Consider the following 19,299-nt stretch of genomic DNA (forward strand, 5'->3'; position numbering starts at 1 on the left):
ATTGCATAAGAGTTGTATAATGTAATTTCAGGAACTTAAATAACTAAAAAAATTAAAAGACCATTTAACATATCTTTGACACAGACAGAAAGTAGAAGACAACCTTATTTTAATCATTTAGCAGGGATTTAACAACTCAAGTAATTTATCTGAAGCAGTTAGTGTATTATGGTCACAAGGCTGAAGAACAACATTTCCTCCAGACCAGTGGAATTCAGTAATGAAAGCTCAGATGGAATACAAATAAGGGAGGAGTGGAGTACTGGGGAAAGAATATCAGTAATTAGTACCTTACCCATAGACTTGATAGTGTTCAGAATTTGAGTGTCTAGATTCTAGAACACATCCCAATCTGCTTTTAGTTTCTACCCCAATATAGTTACTTAAAAGATTTGTTCAGCATAATTGCCTTCTCTTTCATGCCCTTGTCCTTCAACTTAAATTCCTTATATTCTATAAAACCTGATTTTAAATTCTCCTATCTCATTCTGTATTCTTTCAGTACATATGCATTCAGTATATAGTGCATGTAAAATTCTATTTAAAGGCAGAATGGCAATAATGACCAATTGCATTAGAACCTCATTTAAATAAATTCCTGCCAGAAAACCTACAGAGTTTTGATTTGGCTATGCTAAGCTGGGTGTTGTAAATGCTCATAGAAGTGAAGGGATAGGAAGGATTACACAAAAAGAGATATTTTGCTGATTGCAGAGCAGTAGTGTTTTTAAGTAAATACCACTACAACCTTTTGTTGTAATTGTATTGGAAAGCAATACAAGTGGGATCTATAAGTATTGAAAGGACCAGAATAAAGTTACAGTTAGAATAAAGGTATTAACCTTTTGCACATTTTAAAATTTATTTAAAAGGTGATTAGGGAAGGGCTTTACATACACATTCATACACACACACACACACACACACACACACACACACAGGGTGCCAAAAATGTATATACATTTTAAGAAAGGAAAAAAACTGTATTAAAATTATGCTGATGGTAACCACTTTGAGCACCTCTTGTAATTGCAGAAGTCAAACGTTACTTGTATTCATCTTTTGTTATCGGTATATATTGAGTATTACAATTTTAATACAGTTTTTTCCTTTCTTAAAATGTGTATACATTTATTTTGCACCCTCTGTGTGTGTGCACATATGTATATATATATGACGCATACATGTGTACACATACACATAAATTTCTAAATTTAGACTAGTAGACTTTGAAGGCATTTGGGGCAAAGTTCGAACTTATATTTAAGTAAATGATGGCTTGGTTTGAGATTTTTTGCTGGACCTAGGGACCTGTTTTAGCAGAAGATGGATATAATGTTAGGCCATCTGGAGAAGGGAAAATGGAAGCAGATTTGGGCAAAGCTATTTGGAGTTCTCTGACCTACTGAGTGTGAGATTGGAAATGAGGCTCTCAAGGGATTGGATAGGCCTTCCTCTACCATGCCTCCTGCCTCCAAGCAGAATATCTTCCCATTTTCACCCTGTCCTCTGCATTGTTTCCTTCCTGTTTGCACAACTTGCCCAAGGTCACATGATGAGTTAATGGCACAGCCAAGTAGTAAATTCTCTGTAAGCAAAGACTTGGTCTGTAACTTTGCTCATTCTTTGGGGCGAAGTTGCAGGGCACAATTCAGGTTTTCAGTAAATGCTTGCTGATTTGTACCCCAAGGGCAGCTTCTTTTGTTAATTCAATTGGCAACTAAGCCACAAAGAGCTATTTAAAATATCTGGTGTACATTTAAATGGAAATCAGCAAAATTATTTGTCTTTCATTCTAGGGGGGTAAAAGATGATGCATCGAAATGGTCTTTCTAAAGAGCTCGTCCAAGGTCCAGTGTCTTTCACAAGCAAAAATAGGCAAAGTGTAGCAGGATTTAAGGGCTCTTTTGCTCAGTAGCACCTAGAAACAATTTTAGTCAAGGTTCAGATTTAAATGGTTGTTACCCAGGTCAAGCTAGAGATTAGGAAAGGTGGCAGATGAAATCAACTCAGGGTCTGGCACCAGTTACAAAAGGAAGCAGGTCATTGGGTTGTGTTTATAGAGGAAAGAGAATGGATTGTAAGATTGTTATCGCTGGAATCGTGGTGGGGGAGGGGAAGACCCTCATTTGGAAGCCTTGGCCCCCAGACTAAAGGAGCCTAGAGTGCTTTAAGGACTCACACATAATTGGCCATACATTCCACAGGAAGAAACCCTGCCTCTGGCTACATCCCTCTGCCTTGAAGAAACGGAAAAGGAGGAGGGATTTGGGCAGGAGAGGGGGAGTGGAGGGAGGGCCCTCTGGCATCCTGTGAAGACTTTTCTAAAGCATCTCCAGATTTTCCAGCCTAGTTTCAGGCTTTATATTGAAAGCTGGCAGATTTTAGAAGCCTCAGCTAACAACTTGGGGGAGAGGTTCTTTTACTATTGCATCAGTAAGCAGTGGCATTTAGAGTTTATACAGTCCAGGTTTTTTTGGAGCTGGTGATCTCCTTGCCTTTTGACAGAAATGTTTTGTGCTGCTTTATAGTTTGCAGCAAAACACTGCCCCTGACCCTACAGGGAAGAAAAAAGATAACTTTATTCTTCACTTTAACCTTTGAGGATCCAGGTAATAGAGTGAAAAATAGAAAGTACAGTTTTACTAGCCAGAGGCTTTGGGTGTAGTTCACCCTGGTGAATCATACATGATGATCAACATGAAAATAAGCAGTTAAGTAGTTTTCATTAGTATCCAATTAGGAGGTGATTTGGTTGCTAAATTCGTTTGCTAATTCATTAACAATTAGGTAAATTAAATTTAAATGGAAATGATTACATTTGAAAATAAAATGCTGCGTATATTAATTTAAACTATAGATTAAAATCCGTCTGCTGCCTCCCTCTCCCCACCACCCCCTTCCTCCCTCTCTTTCAAATTGTACACAGTACACAGGCAATTAGAGCATGCAGGGTAGATTGTTTTTCTCATTTAAAATATCTCTTTTCTCTGGAAATCAGTCCTCCAGTGGAGCATGTCTGTCTGTGTCTCCAGATGAGTGTCAGCGACAAATGGTGCGTGTGCATATAATACTGATGGGGATTGTCGGTGCACAGTGAGAGCAGGAAAAGCCCTTTGCAATACTGTGAGGGATTCAGGAAGGTATTTGAGAATTTGAAGGGGCTTAAAGCTTGATTCCGCTGCTGATATTGAATTGCAGCATGACCAAATGATTAACAGACTTGTCCTTCTTGAAATATCTCAGGGCAGAGAGGTTCTCAAATGGTTGCAAATTGGTTAATGATTTTAAAAAGCATGTTCCTTGCAGTAAACAAGTAACTTTGTTGGGTTTTCAAACAACTGGGTATGTTTAGAATGTAGTAATACAGATCAAGTCAATATACTGAACTGGAAAGCTGATTTTTACCTGACTGTTTTTTTTTGTTGTTGTTAAATCTCAGAATAAGCTCTACAATTCACGGTGATACAAGTACCTCAATTTGTTTTAAATAATTTTGTTCTGGCATCACTGCCAGTGGTTCTAAAAGTTGCAACACATTCCTGTTGTTACACTATAGGTTGTTTTCATTGTCTTTATGACTGTTTTCCTCATATTTGGATAGATGTCATTCACAATTTCCTGGAAAAACAACCGGTCTTTTTCCACAGGGGATCGATCACATTATGTAATTTTTCCTTGTTATCAAATAGAAGATTGAATTAGCAAAACTAAACAGGTAGGCAAGGCAAACGTCAATGTCGATTGGTTGTTTCATTTTTAGAAATCATTATTCAAATAGGGGAGGTTGTTATTGTTGTAATCTATTCAGTGTGTGTAGCTGAAAGCAATAAAGTGCTGCCTGTAGGGCTTTGATTTTTACTATGGAACTGTGGAAGTGAATATGTGGCCCAATGTGGTTGGTGACCTGCCAAGGTAGGTTTACATTTCTGAGAAACTGACTGTGGTTGCACAGTTAACATCAGTATTTTGCTTTCAAGTCATATTAATAGGTTGCTGAAAGTTCACGTGAACATTGTTGAGGTTGAATGAGTGAAAAATTATTTAATAGCCTCAGTTAAGTACAAGAGGAGATCATTCACTGCTAGCGTCCATCAGGATATCTAATTTCTCCTTGTGGACCTGACCTGATTTTCTATCATATGAGGGGCAGGTTACCATTTACCTCAAAGTCAGCTACTGTGCTCATAAACGTTGTGTTTATTTTTTCTTTCTTAGATATGTGGCCATAAACATTGGGGTAGAAGTATCATTTTTTTTCATCCTTCTTTTACAGTGCTTTCTTTTAGTGGACTTGTTCTGTTTTCCCCCTTATCTTTATATTCAGTTTGATGGGATTGTATACAAAAATCTTCTTACAAGAAAATAGTTGATGGGTACTAGACTTATCTGGGGGATCACTTCATAAATTATATAAATGTCTCAGCACAATGCTGTACACCTGAAACTAATGTAAAATAATATTGAATGTCAACTATAATTAAAAAAATAGTCACAAGGATGTAAATTACAGCATAGGGAATATAGTCGATAATATTGTAATAACTTGTATGGTGTCGGATGGGTAATAGACTTATTGGGGTGATCACTTTGTGAAGTATATAAATGTCTAATTACTGTGTTGTCTTGTACACCTGAAACTAATGGGAAAAAAGAAGCAAACAGCTGATGACTTTATCTTCTTCAATAGTTTAAACTATGAAAATAGGAAGAATCTTTAAGTGAAGCAAGGTAGTGATAGTTGATTCAAAACATAATAAGGATTCTAATAAGGATTACATTCTTGCTTTTTTTAATATAGAGCTATTCATTGGATTGTCCTCATTGTTTTCATTTATCAAGTTTCTCAGTTTACCATTTGACCGATTGACCTCAATATCAGTAATTTTTGAATTTGTATGTAGACGTTATGGAGATAATCACTGAGTTCTTCGATTTTTGCGTTTGGACTGTATTAGACAACATCAAGCCTATCTATGCCCTGTAGAAGCTTGGATTCTATACGTAGAATAGACCTAAAAAATCCATGGGTGGAAATTTGGGTAAATTTTCTTATCACCCAGAATGGGGGTGGGGATGCGGAGACAAAGCACTTAACCCTATGCAAATAATCTACTGACGATCTCAGTTTTAAAACAGCTTTGTGGATGCACTCTGGCCCTTTCTGTCGGAGGCTGATTGACTCCATCCAACAAAGCTACAGTAATCCAGTGAACACACTTTACAATTCTGTCTTTTATACCTCTATTTTCTGTAGTTATCTTATATACTCCCATTGTCCTATATTTTCCCAAGTTGACATTTGACTGTGTGTCATGTTTTCCAGCTTTGCTCTCTTCTTTAGCGGTTTATAAATTTTAAGTTTATCTTATGGACTGGGAGCTTTGTAAGTGAATAGAGAGATAAATGCACTTTAAGCTCATTTGTCATACTTAGCAAACACAACACGTTTGACTTGACTCCTACAGCCATGTAGACATTTTAGTTGTGTATCTAATTGGGCAGAGTAGTGGCACATTCTTTCTCACCTTATGGAAACAAAACGTTGTGCAGCTAAAATAATTGTAAGGACTGTGGAACCAATTCTGACCCATATTATCAGGTACTGTTAATTTGGAAAAGAGTAGAAAACATCAAAAGCACATTTGGGGTGTGGAAAGTCAACCAAGGCCAACAAAATTGAATTTTTTTGGCCCAGTTGTTTTCAGAAACACCTTTCTTTGTTCTTTGCTCCAAAGCTGAATTATTTAATTTTTGTCTATTGACAGTGACGACTTGGACCTCTCTAATAATGATGATATGACTGTACTCTTGTAGTATCATCTTAGAGTTTACAAACATACTTCCACAAACATATCATATAACTTCCAAAACGGATGTAGAGAGGAAATACTACTTAAAATTCTGATTTTTTCTGATTATGTTTTTTAAAGAAAGACTTTTTAGTAATATTTAAATGCATGTTTTTTAAAGAAAAATTGAACATGCTGAGAGTATGAAAAGAGAATAAAAATCATCCAAACATAACAATGGTTCAGTGGTTAATATCTAGGTGTATTTCCCTCCAGTCTTTTTTCTTTCCATGTTCGTGTGCCTGTTTGCATTATATTATATATACTGCTTTGAAACCTGCTTTTCCTGCTACTTATTTATTGTTAAAATTCTAGTTCATTAGGTATTTTCCAAAAACTTCATTTTTTTATGGCTTAATAGTTTCCATTGTGTCGATATAGAATAATTTATTTGGACTTAATCAATTTAGATGGTTTCTGACTTTTCCAGTTAGAGCTCATACTTTGATTAACATTCTGGTGCATAAATATTTGGGTGCATTTCTGATTCTTTTATCAGGATAAAATTTTTTTGAAGTAGAAGTAATTTATTGAAATGGAAAAATCTTTATGAAGTATTATTAAGTTTAAAAAGGAAGTTAGAAAACGTATTCAATACAATATCCAGAAAGAAAAAGGTTTTGGGTGTTATGTGTATGGGCGGGAACACTAAAACATTAACAGTGGCTATGGTTAGAGGGAACATCAGGAATTGTAACTTTCATCTTTGCATTTTACCTTATCGTTTTTCCATAATGTATATCTCAGGTAGTAATTTTTAAAATTCATTTTATTATTTTTATTTTTCAATTACAATTGACATTCAGTATTATTTTATATTGATTTCAGGTGTACAGCATCATAGTTAGACATTTATATAATTTGTGAAGTGATTCCCCTGACTAGTCTCGTACCCACTTGGCACTATACATAGTTGTTAAAATATTATTGACTATATTCCCTATACTGTACTCTACATCCCCATGACTATTTTGTAACTACAAATTTGTACTTCTTAATCCCTTCACCTTTTTCACCAAGGCCCCCAACCCCTTCCCATTTGGCAACCATCAGTTTATTCTCTGTATCTATGAGTCTGTTTGTTTTGTTTGTTTGTTTATTTTGTTCTTTTGATTCTACATATAGTGAGATCATGTGGTATTTGTCTTTGTCCGACTTTTTTCACTTAGCATAATTTCCTCCTGGTCCATCCATGTTGTCACAAATGGTAAGATTTCATTCTTTTTGTGGCTTAGTAATATTCCACTGTATATATGTATTACTTCTTTATCCAGTTGTCTACTGATGGGTAGTTAGGTTGCTGCCATATCTTGGCTGTTGTAAATAGCACTGCAATGAACATAGGGATGGATATATTTATTTTCAAATTAGCGTTTTGGATTTCTTCGGGTATATACCCAGAAGTGGTATTGCTGGATCATAAAGTGGTTCTATTTTTAATTTTTTGAGGAATCTCCAGACTGTTTTCCATAGTGTCTGCACCAATTTGCAACCCCACCAACAGTGCACGAAGGTTCCCTTTTCTCTTCCATATCCTTGCCAGCAGTTGTTTTTTTATTTTTTTATGATAGCCATTCTGACAGGTGTGAAGTGATATCTCTTTGTGATTTTAATTTGCATTTTTCTGATGATTAGTGATGTTGAACATCTTGGCATTTGCATATCCTCTTTGGTGAAATGTGTCTTCATGTCCTCTGCCCATTTTTTAATTGGATTGTTTGTTTTTTGGTGTTAAGTTGTATGAGTTCTTCATAAATTTTGGATATTAACCCCTTATTGGATGTGTCATTGGTGAATATTGTCTCCCAATCAGTAGGTTGTATTTTCATTTTGTTGATCGTTTCCTTTGCTATGACAAAACTTTTTAGTTTGATGTAGTCCCATTTGTTTATTTTTCATTTGTTTCCCTTGCCCAAGGAGACGTATCCAAAAAACTGTTAAGTGATGTCAAAGGGTTTACTGCCTATGTTTTCTTCTAGGAGTTTTATGGTTTTGGGTCTTATATATAAGTCTTTAATAATCCTTTTTGTGTTTATTCTTGTATATGGTATAAGAAAGTGATCTAGTCTCTTTTTTTAAAATTAAAAATTTGCTTTATTTTTCTGCTGAATCAAGTATTAGCTCCCAGTTAACTTAGATTTTTTTTAATGCCTTCTAGTCATGAGAACAGTTAGCATCACCTTACCAATAATCGAATAATTAATCAAACTGAATCTCAGTGGTTATATTCACATGTAGGTTGTTCGAAGGATCAAGAGCTCTTATTTGTTTGCCTTAGCTTGTACTTCTTGATTATATCTCCAAATACGGAAGAGCTGAGAGGCTCCTCCTGCCCCACTGAAGAAATTAACAGCAAACAGACTCCAGTGTTTTGGAATAATGACAAGTGAGTATCTTGACCAAATAAGCCCTGTAGCCATCAGAACAGCAGATTGAGCTGTGCTGAGTTTTTCTGCAGGTCTGGCCATGTCAGCCAATCCAGCACACTCCAGCCCTCATTTCATAATTGGAGCCCAGAAAAGAACTGTTTTGAGACCTGCCGGGTGGTTGTACAATGGTCTCAGTTTCTCAGGCAGCATAAGCTCCACTTTATCAAGGACCTGGTGGTAGGTGGCCCTTAGGCCCCAGACACCGGCAGTTGGCATCTCTGAGGGTGAGTAATGGTGGCCTGCTGGGCAGGAGGATGGCGGTGTACTATTATTTTTTTTGCATGTATCTGTCCAATTTTCCAAACACCATTTATTGAAGAGACTGTCTGTACCCTATTGATATTCTTGCCTTTTTTGTCATAGGTTACTTGACCATATAGGCGTGGGTTTGTTTCTGGGCTCTCCTTTCTGTTCCATTGATCTGTGTGTCTGTTTTTATGCCAATATCATGCTGTTTTGATTACTACAGGTTTGTAGTGTAGTTCAGTATCAGGTAGTGTGAAACCTTCAACTTTGGTTTTCTTTCTTAAGATTGCTTTGGCTATTAGGGGTCATTTGTGGATCTATATAAGTTTTAGGTTTATTCATTCTTGTTCTGTGAAAATTGTCATTGGTATTTTTTTGATAGGGATTGCATTGAATCTATAGATTGCTTTGGGTAGTATGGGCATTTCAATGATATTAATTATTCCTATCTATGAGCATGGTATATGCTTCCATTTATTTGTATCTTCTTCAATTTCTTTCTTCAGTATCTTATAATTTTACATGTACAGGTCTTTCACCTCCTTGGTTAAATTTATTCCTAGGTATTTTATTTTTTGATGAAATTGTAAATGGAATTGTTTTCTTAATTTCTCTTTCTGATAATTTGTTATTGGTGTGTAAAAACGAACCAATTTCTGAATATTAATTTTGTATTCTGTGACTACTGAATTTATTTATCAATTCTAATAGTTTTTTTGTGATTTTCTAGGATTCTCTCTATATATTATCCTGTCATCTGCAAATAATGACAGTTTTACTTCTTCCTTTCCAATTTGGATGCCTTTTATTTCTTTTTCTTGTCTGATTGCTGTGGCTAGGATTTCCAATACTATGTTGAATAAACAGATGAAAGTGGACATCCTTGTCTTGTTCCTGATCTGAAGGAAAACACTTTTAGCTTTTCCCTGTTGATTATGATGATAGATGTGGGTTTGTCATAAATGCCCTTTATTATGGTGAGGTATATTCTCTCTATTCTCACTTTTCTGAGAGTTTTTTTTATCATAAATGGATGCTGAATTTTTTCTTTTAATTTTGTTGGGTAACTGTGTTTTTTCCAGGACCCATCAGCTCCAAGTCAAGTCGTTGTCCTTCAGTCTAGTTGTGGAGGGCACAACTCAGCTCCAAGTCCAGTCACCATTTTCAATCTAGTTGCAGGGGGCAAAGCCCACCATCCCATGTGGGAAGTGAACCGGCAACCTTGTTGTTAAGAGCACGCGCTCTAACCAACTGAGCTAACTGGCCGCCCTCTGGAGGCTGAATTTTGTCAAATGCCTTTTCTGCATCTGTTGATATGACCATATCATTTTTATCCTTTCTTTGGTTTATGTGATATGTCATCTTAGTTGATTTGTGTATATTGAACCAACCCTGCATCCCAGGAATTAATCCCACTGGATCATGATGTATGACATATTTAATGTATTGCTGACTTTGGTTTGCTAATATTATGTTAAGGGTTTTTGCATCTATATTCAATCTATATTAATCAGGGATGTCAGATAATAATAATAATTATTATTATTATTAATTATTATTATTTTTGTCTTTGTCGGGTTTTGGAATCAGGGTAATGCTGACCTGGTAAATGAGCTTGAGAGCCATTGTTCCTCTTGAATTTTTTGGAATAGGTTGAGAAGAATAGGTGTTAATTCTGCTTTGAATGTTTGGTAAAATTCACCTGTGAAGCCATCAGGTACAGGACTTTTTTTTATTACTGATTTGATTTCATTAGTAGTAATCAGTCTGTTCAGATTTTCTGATTTTTCTTGATTCAACCTTGGAAGATTGTATCTTTCTAAGTATCCATTTTTTTCTAGATTGCCCAATTTGTTGGCATATAATTGTTCGCAGTATTTTCTTATAATCCTTTCTATTTCTGTGGTGTCAGTTGATGCTTCTCCGTTTCATTTCTGATTTCATTTATTTGAGTCCTTTCTCTTTTTTTCTTGATGAGCCTGGTTAAAGGTTTATCTATGTTGTTTATCTTTTCAATGAACCAGCTCTTGGTTTCATCGATCTTTTTTTTTTTAGATTCTATTTCATTTATCTCTACAATGATTTTTATTATTTCCTTCCTTCTACTGACTTTAGACTTTGTTTGTTGTTCTTTTTCTAGGTTCTTAGGTGTAAGTTTAGATTGTTTATTTGAGGTTTTTCCCGTTACTTGATATAGGCCTGCATTGCTATGAATTTCCCTCTGAGGACAGCTTTTTTTGTGTCCCATAGATTTTGAGTTGTGTTTTCATTTTCATTTGTCTCAATATATCTTTTGATCTGTTCATTGATCTCATTGTTGATCAATTCATTGTTCCATAACATGTTATTTAGACTCCATGTGTTGGTGTGTTTTTCAGTTTTTTTCTTGTAATTGATTTCTCGTTTCATACCATTGCGGTCAGAGGAGATGCTTGATATGATTTCAGTCTTCTTAAATTTATTCAGACTTGTTTGATGGCCTAACATGTGGTCCATCTTGGAAAATGTTCCATATGCACTTGTAAAGAATGTATATTCTGCTACTTTGGGTGAAATGTTCTAAAAATATTAAGTCTTAATGGTCTAGTGTATTATTTAAGGTTACTGTTTCCCTGTTGATTTTCTGTCTGGAAGGTCTATTCATTGATGTCAGTGGGGTGTTAAAATCCTCTACTATTACTGTTGATGTTTCCCTTTAGGTCTCTCAAAATTTCTTTATATATATTTATGTGCTCCTATGTTGGATGCATAAATGTTTACAAGGGTTATATCCTCTTGTTGAATGGATCCCTGTATCATTAAGTAATGTCCCTCTTTGTCTCTTATTATAACCTTTGATTTGAAATCTATTTTGTCTGATGTAAGTATTGTTACCCCAGTTTTTTTCCCCTTTCTATTCACATGAAATATATCTTTTTTCATTCCTTTATTTTCAGTCTGTGTGTCTCTTTTGATCTGAAGTGGGTCTCTTGTAGAGAGCATATGTATAACTCTTGTTTTCTTTTCCTTTCAGCCACCCTATGTCCATGTTGTTGTTGTTGTTTTTTTTTTATTTAAAGGAGGGCACAGTTCACAGTGGCCCATGCGGGGATTGAATCAGCAACCTTGGTGTTAAGAGTACCGTGCTCTAGCCAACTGAGCTAACTGGCCACCCCCACCCTATGTCTTTTGATTGAAACATTTAATCCATTTACATTTAAAGTGCTTATTGATAGATATATAGTTATTGCCATTTTGTTATTCATGTTTGTTTATTTTTCCCTTTCTTCTCCTTCTTAAAGAAGTCCCTTTAACAGTTCTTGTAATACTGGTTTGGTGGCGATGAACTGCTTTAGCTTTTTCTTGTTTGAGAAGCTCTTTATCTCTTCTTCAAATTTAAAAGATAACCTTCCTGGGTAGTGTAGTCTTGGTTTTGGGTCCTTGCTTTTCATCACTTTGAATATTTTGCACCAAACCCTTCTGGCCTGCAAAGTTTCTGTTGAGGAATCAGGTAACAGTGTTATGGGAGCTTCCTTGTAGGAAACTAACTGCTTTTCTCTTGCTGCTTTTAAGATTCTCTCTTTGTGTTTCAGCTTTGGCATTTTAACTATGATGTGTCTTGCTATGGGCCTATTTGGGTTCATCTTGTTTGGGACTCTCTGCACTTCCTGGAATTGCATGTCCATTTCCTTCACCAGGTTAGGGAAGTTTTCTATCATTGTTTGTTCACATAGGTTCTCACACCCTTGCTCTCTTCCTTCTGCTACCCCTATGATGCAAATGTTGTTACACTTGATGTTGTCCCAGAGGTCCCTTAAACTAGGCTCATTTTCAAAATTATTTTTTTTCATTTTGCTGTCTGATTGTATGTTTTTTGCTACTTTGTCTTCCGAATTGCTGATTCCATCCTCTGCTTCATCTAATCTGCTATTGATTCCTTCTAGTGTGTTCTTTATGTCATTTATTGTATTCTTTATTTCTGACTGTTTCTTTTTTATTGTTTCTATTTCCCTTTTTATGTTTACTATCTCTTTGTTGAAGCTATCACTATGTTCCTTGAGCATCTTTATAATCATTGTTTTAAATTCTGTATCGGCAGATTGCTTGCCTCCATTTTGTTTAGTTCTTTTTCTTGAGTTTTCTTCTGTTATTTTACTTAGGATATGTTTCTTTGTCTCCTTATTTTGGCTGACTCTCTGTGTTTGTTTCTATATATTATGTAGATCTGCTAAGTCTCCTAGTCTCCACAGGATGGCCTCGTGTGGTAGGTGACTTTTGAGGCTCAGTGACACAGTCTCCCTGATCACCTGAGCCGGGTGCTCCAGGAGTGTTCTTTGTGTGGATTGTGTGTGCCCTCCTGTTGTAGTTGAGCCTAGATTGCTGTTGGTATATTAGTGAGTGGGATTGATCCTCAGGTTGTGAGGATTGGCTCTGACCACATTATATGAGCTGCTGTGTGGGGAGTGACCCCACAGAGCGTGATTCACCCAGTGAGCTCTGGTGCCTGTTGAGTCCACCTTTTGGGTGTTTTTTACTTGTGGGGCTAATTACGTGGTGCTCTACTGTGGTCTCATGCTGGCCACCAGGTGTGTTTGTTTTGGAGCCTCTTGGGAGGGTCTCCCATGCTGGCCAGTGTCAGCCACTGCCTGTGACTAGTCCAGGGCTACTTGGTAGAAGCTGCAAAGTGATCTGTGTTTGGTCGCTTCCTGTGCTGGACCTGGAGGCACTTGTGAGAGGCCATGGTTTGAACTAAGGCTGGCTGCCACCAGTATTGGGCCTGGGGCAGCTTAGCAAAAGGACCTGGGCACCCCAAGGCCTGCTGCCACCTGCTGGCTGGTTATAAGGCTCAGCTGCTAACAGAATCTTGGGCGGTACATGAGTTGGTGAGGTGTTATCTCAGTGTGTCACCAGGATAGGGTGAGTGGTGTTCACCAGGTTAATACAGATTCAGATTTGGCACAAGTGCTGAGCCTTCAGTCTGTCAACAAAAGGCACAGAGCACACCAAGATCAGCCGCTGCCTGCTTGGGGCCTGCGCACTCCTGAGAGTTATCTAATAAAGACAGCAATGTGGGTCAATGTCAGCTGCCTACTGGTGAAATCGCCTCTGCAGTGCATGAGTTGGGCAGGGTCCCAGGAATTCACCAGGGTGGAGCCAGCAGAGTTTACTGGGGTAGTGCAGATTCAGATTTGGCCATTTGGGGAGAGGGCTCAACACAGAAAAGATGGCGCCTGCCACCGGCTGCACAGGATGAGGGCTCAACACAGGGACAATGGTGGCTGTCCCTCCAGCCTTCATCCTGAATCCATACAACTTATCCTCTCCCTGTTTTTCTCTGGCTTGTCCCTAGCTGCCGTCTCTGTGGTGGAGCCCAGGGTGAGTGTCTGGGAGCAAGAAAGTCTATGTATGGTCCCTTTAAGATGATGATTGCGTTTCCAGCCACCTTCGGTCTCACCCAGATGGACAGAATCCCTGCTGATTTTCACATCCAGATGTTGTGGGGGCTCCTCTTCCCTGTACTGGTGCCCTGGGCTGGGGAGCCTGATGTGGGGCTGGAACTCCTCGCTCCTTAGGCGGGACCTCGGCAGCTGAAATATCCCTCCCAATTCTCATTCACCACATGTGAGTGTGGGGCCAGCCTGTTTCATGTCTCCACCCTTCCTACGAGTCTTGATATGGCTTCTTTTTTATATCTGTATTTAGGGGACTTCTATTCAGCTAGTTTTCAGATGTTTCTACAGGCTGGTTATTCTATAATTTGGTTGTAATTTTAATGTAGTAATGTGAGCAGGCAAGCTAGCATTTACATAATCCACTTTCTTGACCAGAATATTAGGTAGTATCAGGATAAATTCTTAAAATTTCAGGATTACTGTGTTAAAAAAACACGTATGGAGATGTAAAAATTCTTTGATGTGCTTTCCAAATTACATGTTGAAATTTTCTTTCTGTTTAGGCCCACCAGCAGTGTGTGAGTAGAGAATAGTTAGTATTATCCCTATGTTGCCCATACAAAAGGTTAGATTTAGAGAGATGCAAGACTTGCCCATGTCGCTATCACTTACTCTTTTGTTTTCTGACAATTCTATATTCTTTCTATTCTACCATTGCTGTACTAAGCTTAGTGACAAATCTGTAGTGATTTAATTGTACAATTTGTGAAGGAAAACTCAATGTAACCATGGCCTTAAAATAAATGTATTTCTATTATTATTTACAAACTCTAATGTCTTTGGAATTTGATATATAGTAAGGAGTAAACATGCATGCATGGCTCACTTCCTAAAGGCATTTGTTTATATTTTCAATATGTTTTCTGACTTGTACCTAAAATATCCACTACAGAGGTGATGTTTACTAAGAAATAATAGCCTAAACTGATTTTATTCTTCTTTGTTAGTCACCGAAATCTTGTTTATAATATTATTCTTTATTAAGTAATAGTCTTTCCAGTTCTGTATCAAAACATTGAAAGTATTACTTCTGTCAGGATTAAAGCTACTCTCTAACCATGGTAAATAACCTTTCACATCTACAAAGTGAACTGAATCTTTTGTTGACTCTCATTTTTGGATGAAGAAAAAAAAACCATAATTTTTATGTCAAGGCTCCAGAATGAAATGGGATATTAACAATTAAAGATGGTTTCCTTAATTGGAACATAACCAAACCAAATGTGGAATGTAAAACAAACATCTCACCCACCCACCCCAATCAAAAACAAAACAATATTGCCAAAGACAAACCACATCAGGAGTCTTCATTTCTTTCCCATAGTATACAGTTCTTAGAACTGCTGGGCATAGTGGCCTTTGTGTGAGGATGGCCCATTCACAACTTTGAGGTCACCAGGGAGCCATATCTGAACTCTGCTTAAGACCGCTTGCTGTTTGTCATTGAGAATCAATGCGATAACACTGTTTTGCTTCTGGATTCCCAGGTAGATAGGACATGAATTGGAACTACAACAGTCAGATTCAGAAACCCAGGATGAGGCTTTATGTTATTTGAGGCTGTTTTTCTTAGTATCACCATACCCTGGGAATACACCCCACCCCAGTGTTTAATAGTTACCATTGCGTCTGGAGTTAGGAGTGCATTGTAGGAAGTCTTCTTTTTGTATCCCGATAAGCCTTTGTGGGCAGTGGGGGGGTGGTGAAGCTTTCAAGTGTTAGTAGTGTATGTGTTCTTAGGCTTTTGCCATTGTTATTTCAAATCATATTAATGAAATAGGAGTCTATGTAGTATGAATTTTGTTGTGTTTGACAAAAAATTAAAGATGTCTAGGAATTGTGATCATGTTGCACTGATTACCTAAAATATGGTGTTAATGTTCCTCGCTTTGTTTTGTGTTGATTGAACAACCTTTGTGGTAGATGGCAAATCTCAATGGCTTTAGTAATAAAGATCTAAATAGACTCATAATGTTTCTGAATGTAGCAGTTCCTCAGTGTCTCAGGAAATGACTATTTTTTCTAGCTTTATTGAGATATAATTGATACAATATTGTGTGAGTTTAAGGTATACAACATAATAATTTTATATATGTATGTGTTGTGAATGATTACCACAATAATGTTAGTTAACACATTCATCACCTCACATAGTTACTGTGTGTGTGTGTGTGTGTGTGTGTGTGTGTGTGTGTGTGTGTGGTGAGAACTTTAAAGATCTATTCTCTTAGCACCTTTCAAATGTACAGTATAATGTTGTTAACTATCGTCACCATGTTGTACATTACCTTCCCAGAACTTGTTTATCTTATAACTGGAAGTTGGTACCCTTTGACCACCTTCACCCATGGAAATAACAATTTTTTTATCAAGGTGTTTTACTGACTTCAGATAGTGATAATAGTGTAGGTCCCTGTTGCTTAACTGTTTTCAGACAGCAAAAAAAATATTTTGAATATGTGCATCTGCTGAGGTTATATTCTCAAAGATGTCCACGTTACAGTAAGTGTCTTGAGACAGATATTGATTGATGGGTTCATTCAATCCAGAAGTGTGTATTGAGCATCTACAAAGTGCCAATCACTGTGCTAGATACTGTGAAGGTGACATGTAAGATGCAATTTCTAGTCTCAAATGGGGTTATAGTCTAGTTGACGAAGAGACCATGTATATACTATCTCTTTTTGAGCTAAGCCAGGATGATGGGAAGGCTATTGATGAAAGGATATGAGAGACTGTGACATTCATTATAAGTTAGATACAATGGCCTGAGCAAAATCTTTGAAGCAGGAAAAATGAGCTTGGTGGATGCCAAAGAAACTATCTGAGCTGGAATAAAATGTTCCTTAAAAGGAATAGTATAGTGGAAGAGCAGTTGAACGGCAGACAGGGGACCGAATACCCTCATTACCATTTCTGAGCTGTTTTCTTATGCCTAGAACTCAATAAATATGAATAAATAAATAAAATAAAAGACTGTCTAATTTAAATCAACACCCAAAGAACAATATCTTGAGTTAATCTGTACAACATGTGTCATTTTAAAATAGCCCTTCAGGGTGTACTACTTTAAACAGCCCCCTTTTTAGTCCCTGCGTATATCATGTGGACCACCCAATGAGACCAGTTGGAAATGAGAGACTTGGATTAGAAAATTTTGCCAGAGTAGTTTACATCTCTGTGAATCAAGCTGAGCAGCTGTGTGATTTCAGACTCTCTACTTTGTAGTTAAATGATGTAGTATGTATTTCTGGATGTTTGGAAGTAAAAGCCATTGATTAAATGACCTCATATATGCGCCCTTAAATGAGATAGATACTCCACTAGCCAGGGGATGGCCCATAATCTGGCCTTGACACGTTATCTGTTTTTCTCTTGTTCTATCTTGGCCACTGCCTTCATTTGTCATGTTCTTTTAAAAGACAGACCCTAGAACTTTGCCTTTCAAATCAATATTCTAAGGCAAATTTTGTAATGTGTTGAATTAATTGCAGGGAACCAGAGGTATGGGTGATTGCAAATGGCAGATGATGAATAACTCATTTATATGTGACTTGGAAAGTTTGTTTGTACTTATATTTGACTATGGGTGAGTTCTGGTTTTGAAATTCACTTTCAAACTAAATAATGAAGTCATACTATAAAGGTCTGACTTGAACTGCTGAGAAACTGGCCTAATTTCCTGCAACCTGCTCCATGCTGGGTAGAGAATAAAAACATTGCCTGTTATCTAATATTTTACTTACATAGCATCATTCTAAGTGCAAGTGACGTGTATAAATGAAATATTTTATTCTGTGGTTTACAACTATTTCCGTTTACTTTGTCCTCAATAAATATGGAAGTGGCCACAATCAGAGGACTTAGAAAAGTAGGATAGTCGTATATAGGGAAATATAGTGAAGGAAATGTAAGCATAAAATGGAAGGATTAGGGTTCAATGGCAATCAAATCTTTTTTAAAAAAATTGCATGGAATAATTTGCAATAATTTGCATGAAGCAAAACCAAGATAACATAATATTTAATGTTGAAGAAGTTATTGGTCAAACAAAAAACAAAAGCTCACAGAGAGAAAAAAGTAGTTTCTCTGAGATAAAGAAATTGGATGGTTTATGCACTCCCAAAAAGCAATTGCAAAAGATTGGGGACAGTAGGTGTCTGCAGAACACGAAATGAGAGATTGTAAATTATTCTTTAAAACAGCAAATGAGAATAATCTTGTCCCTCAACAAGAAGAAATATGTCGTTGTAAGTAATTTTTTGGTACAAATTGGAACTCAGGTAAACTTTGGGAGCTCTTCTTAGGTACCATAATTAGAACTGGGTCTTTTCTACACTTTCCAAGCGTCTGGTCCTAAAGATCAGGGTCTATTTCGAAATTATGCTAATTCAATAAGTCTTGTGAATTAAATCTTATGAATGTGTGTAACTCTGTTATGGGGAAATTATGTATTTTCAGCCATTAACACCTCTTGGTTTGAATAATGTAATGGTTCCATATATTTAAAACTGCTGCTTCCCACTCCATCACTCATTTTAATCTACTTTAAGCTTATCTTTGTTTAGTTTCAAAAGTCTTCCTTATCTCTACTGTATTAGGATTTGGTGAATGAGTTCACTTCTATTATTATTTGACAGACTGATTTATATCCCTTCTCAACCTTTATCTACTCAAACTGGAGTGCCTAAAGTCTATAATCTGCCTTCATGTAGCAGCTCCTCCACCCCTCTGAAGATATCAGCTAAATTTCTCAAGCTTCTTCTGTGTTGTCATCCATGGAGCCCACAATAGTATGTTGTAACCCAGGTGAAAGAGCATCTTGCTTATACCCCTGGGTACCATTTTAATACTTTATGGATGACTTACATTTCAGCAACATTCTTTTGATTTGTGGGGGAAATGTACACATTGGGACTGATATAGTACTGCCTGTGCTTTTTGTTGGCTGGCCTGCCTGAGAGCCCGCTGAGTTGTCTGTGATATTTGTTCATTGGCAAGAGAATGTCAAAGGGTAGTGTTTATGCCTGGCATCATTTTTTTTAATTCATTAGCCTTGCATTTTGCTTTTATAGTAAACTGGGATGGCAGCCTGCCAGGGCCCATTAACCAAAGTTTAGAAGACTATGTGGTTGAGGTTCCAGCCATCTGTTACCTGTGCAATTCCTGCCAGTTAGGTGATTTTCACTAGGGGCTACTTTATGAGGGTATAAAAACTTCTTAGCAAATACTGCTTTTATTAGGCACTGCACAGTCCCTATTTCTGGAATACAGCCTATACCCGGAAATATAAGAGAAAGGAAAGACTTAAATTTTCTCTGTGGGTGCCTTTAAACATGT

At 36.9% G+C, this 19,299-nt stretch overlaps 1 protein-coding gene and 1 pseudogene across 1 annotated transcript in view; one reads left to right on the forward strand and one right to left on the reverse strand.

Moving 5' to 3' along the window:
* The window catches only part of GPC3 (glypican 3), a 441,123-nt gene that overhangs the window by 94,263 nt on the left and 327,561 nt on the right, over positions 1-19,299 (forward strand). The gene's annotated exons all lie outside the window — the stretch shown is intronic.
* LOC117030032 (mitochondrial pyruvate carrier 2-like) lies at positions 8,097-8,497 on the reverse strand (annotated as a pseudogene).

Source organism: Rhinolophus ferrumequinum, chromosome X (genome assembly GCF_004115265.2).
Source record: "Rhinolophus ferrumequinum isolate MPI-CBG mRhiFer1 chromosome X, mRhiFer1_v1.p, whole genome shotgun sequence".
In the NCBI taxonomy this organism is placed as follows: Eukaryota; Metazoa; Chordata; class Mammalia; order Chiroptera; family Rhinolophidae; genus Rhinolophus; species Rhinolophus ferrumequinum.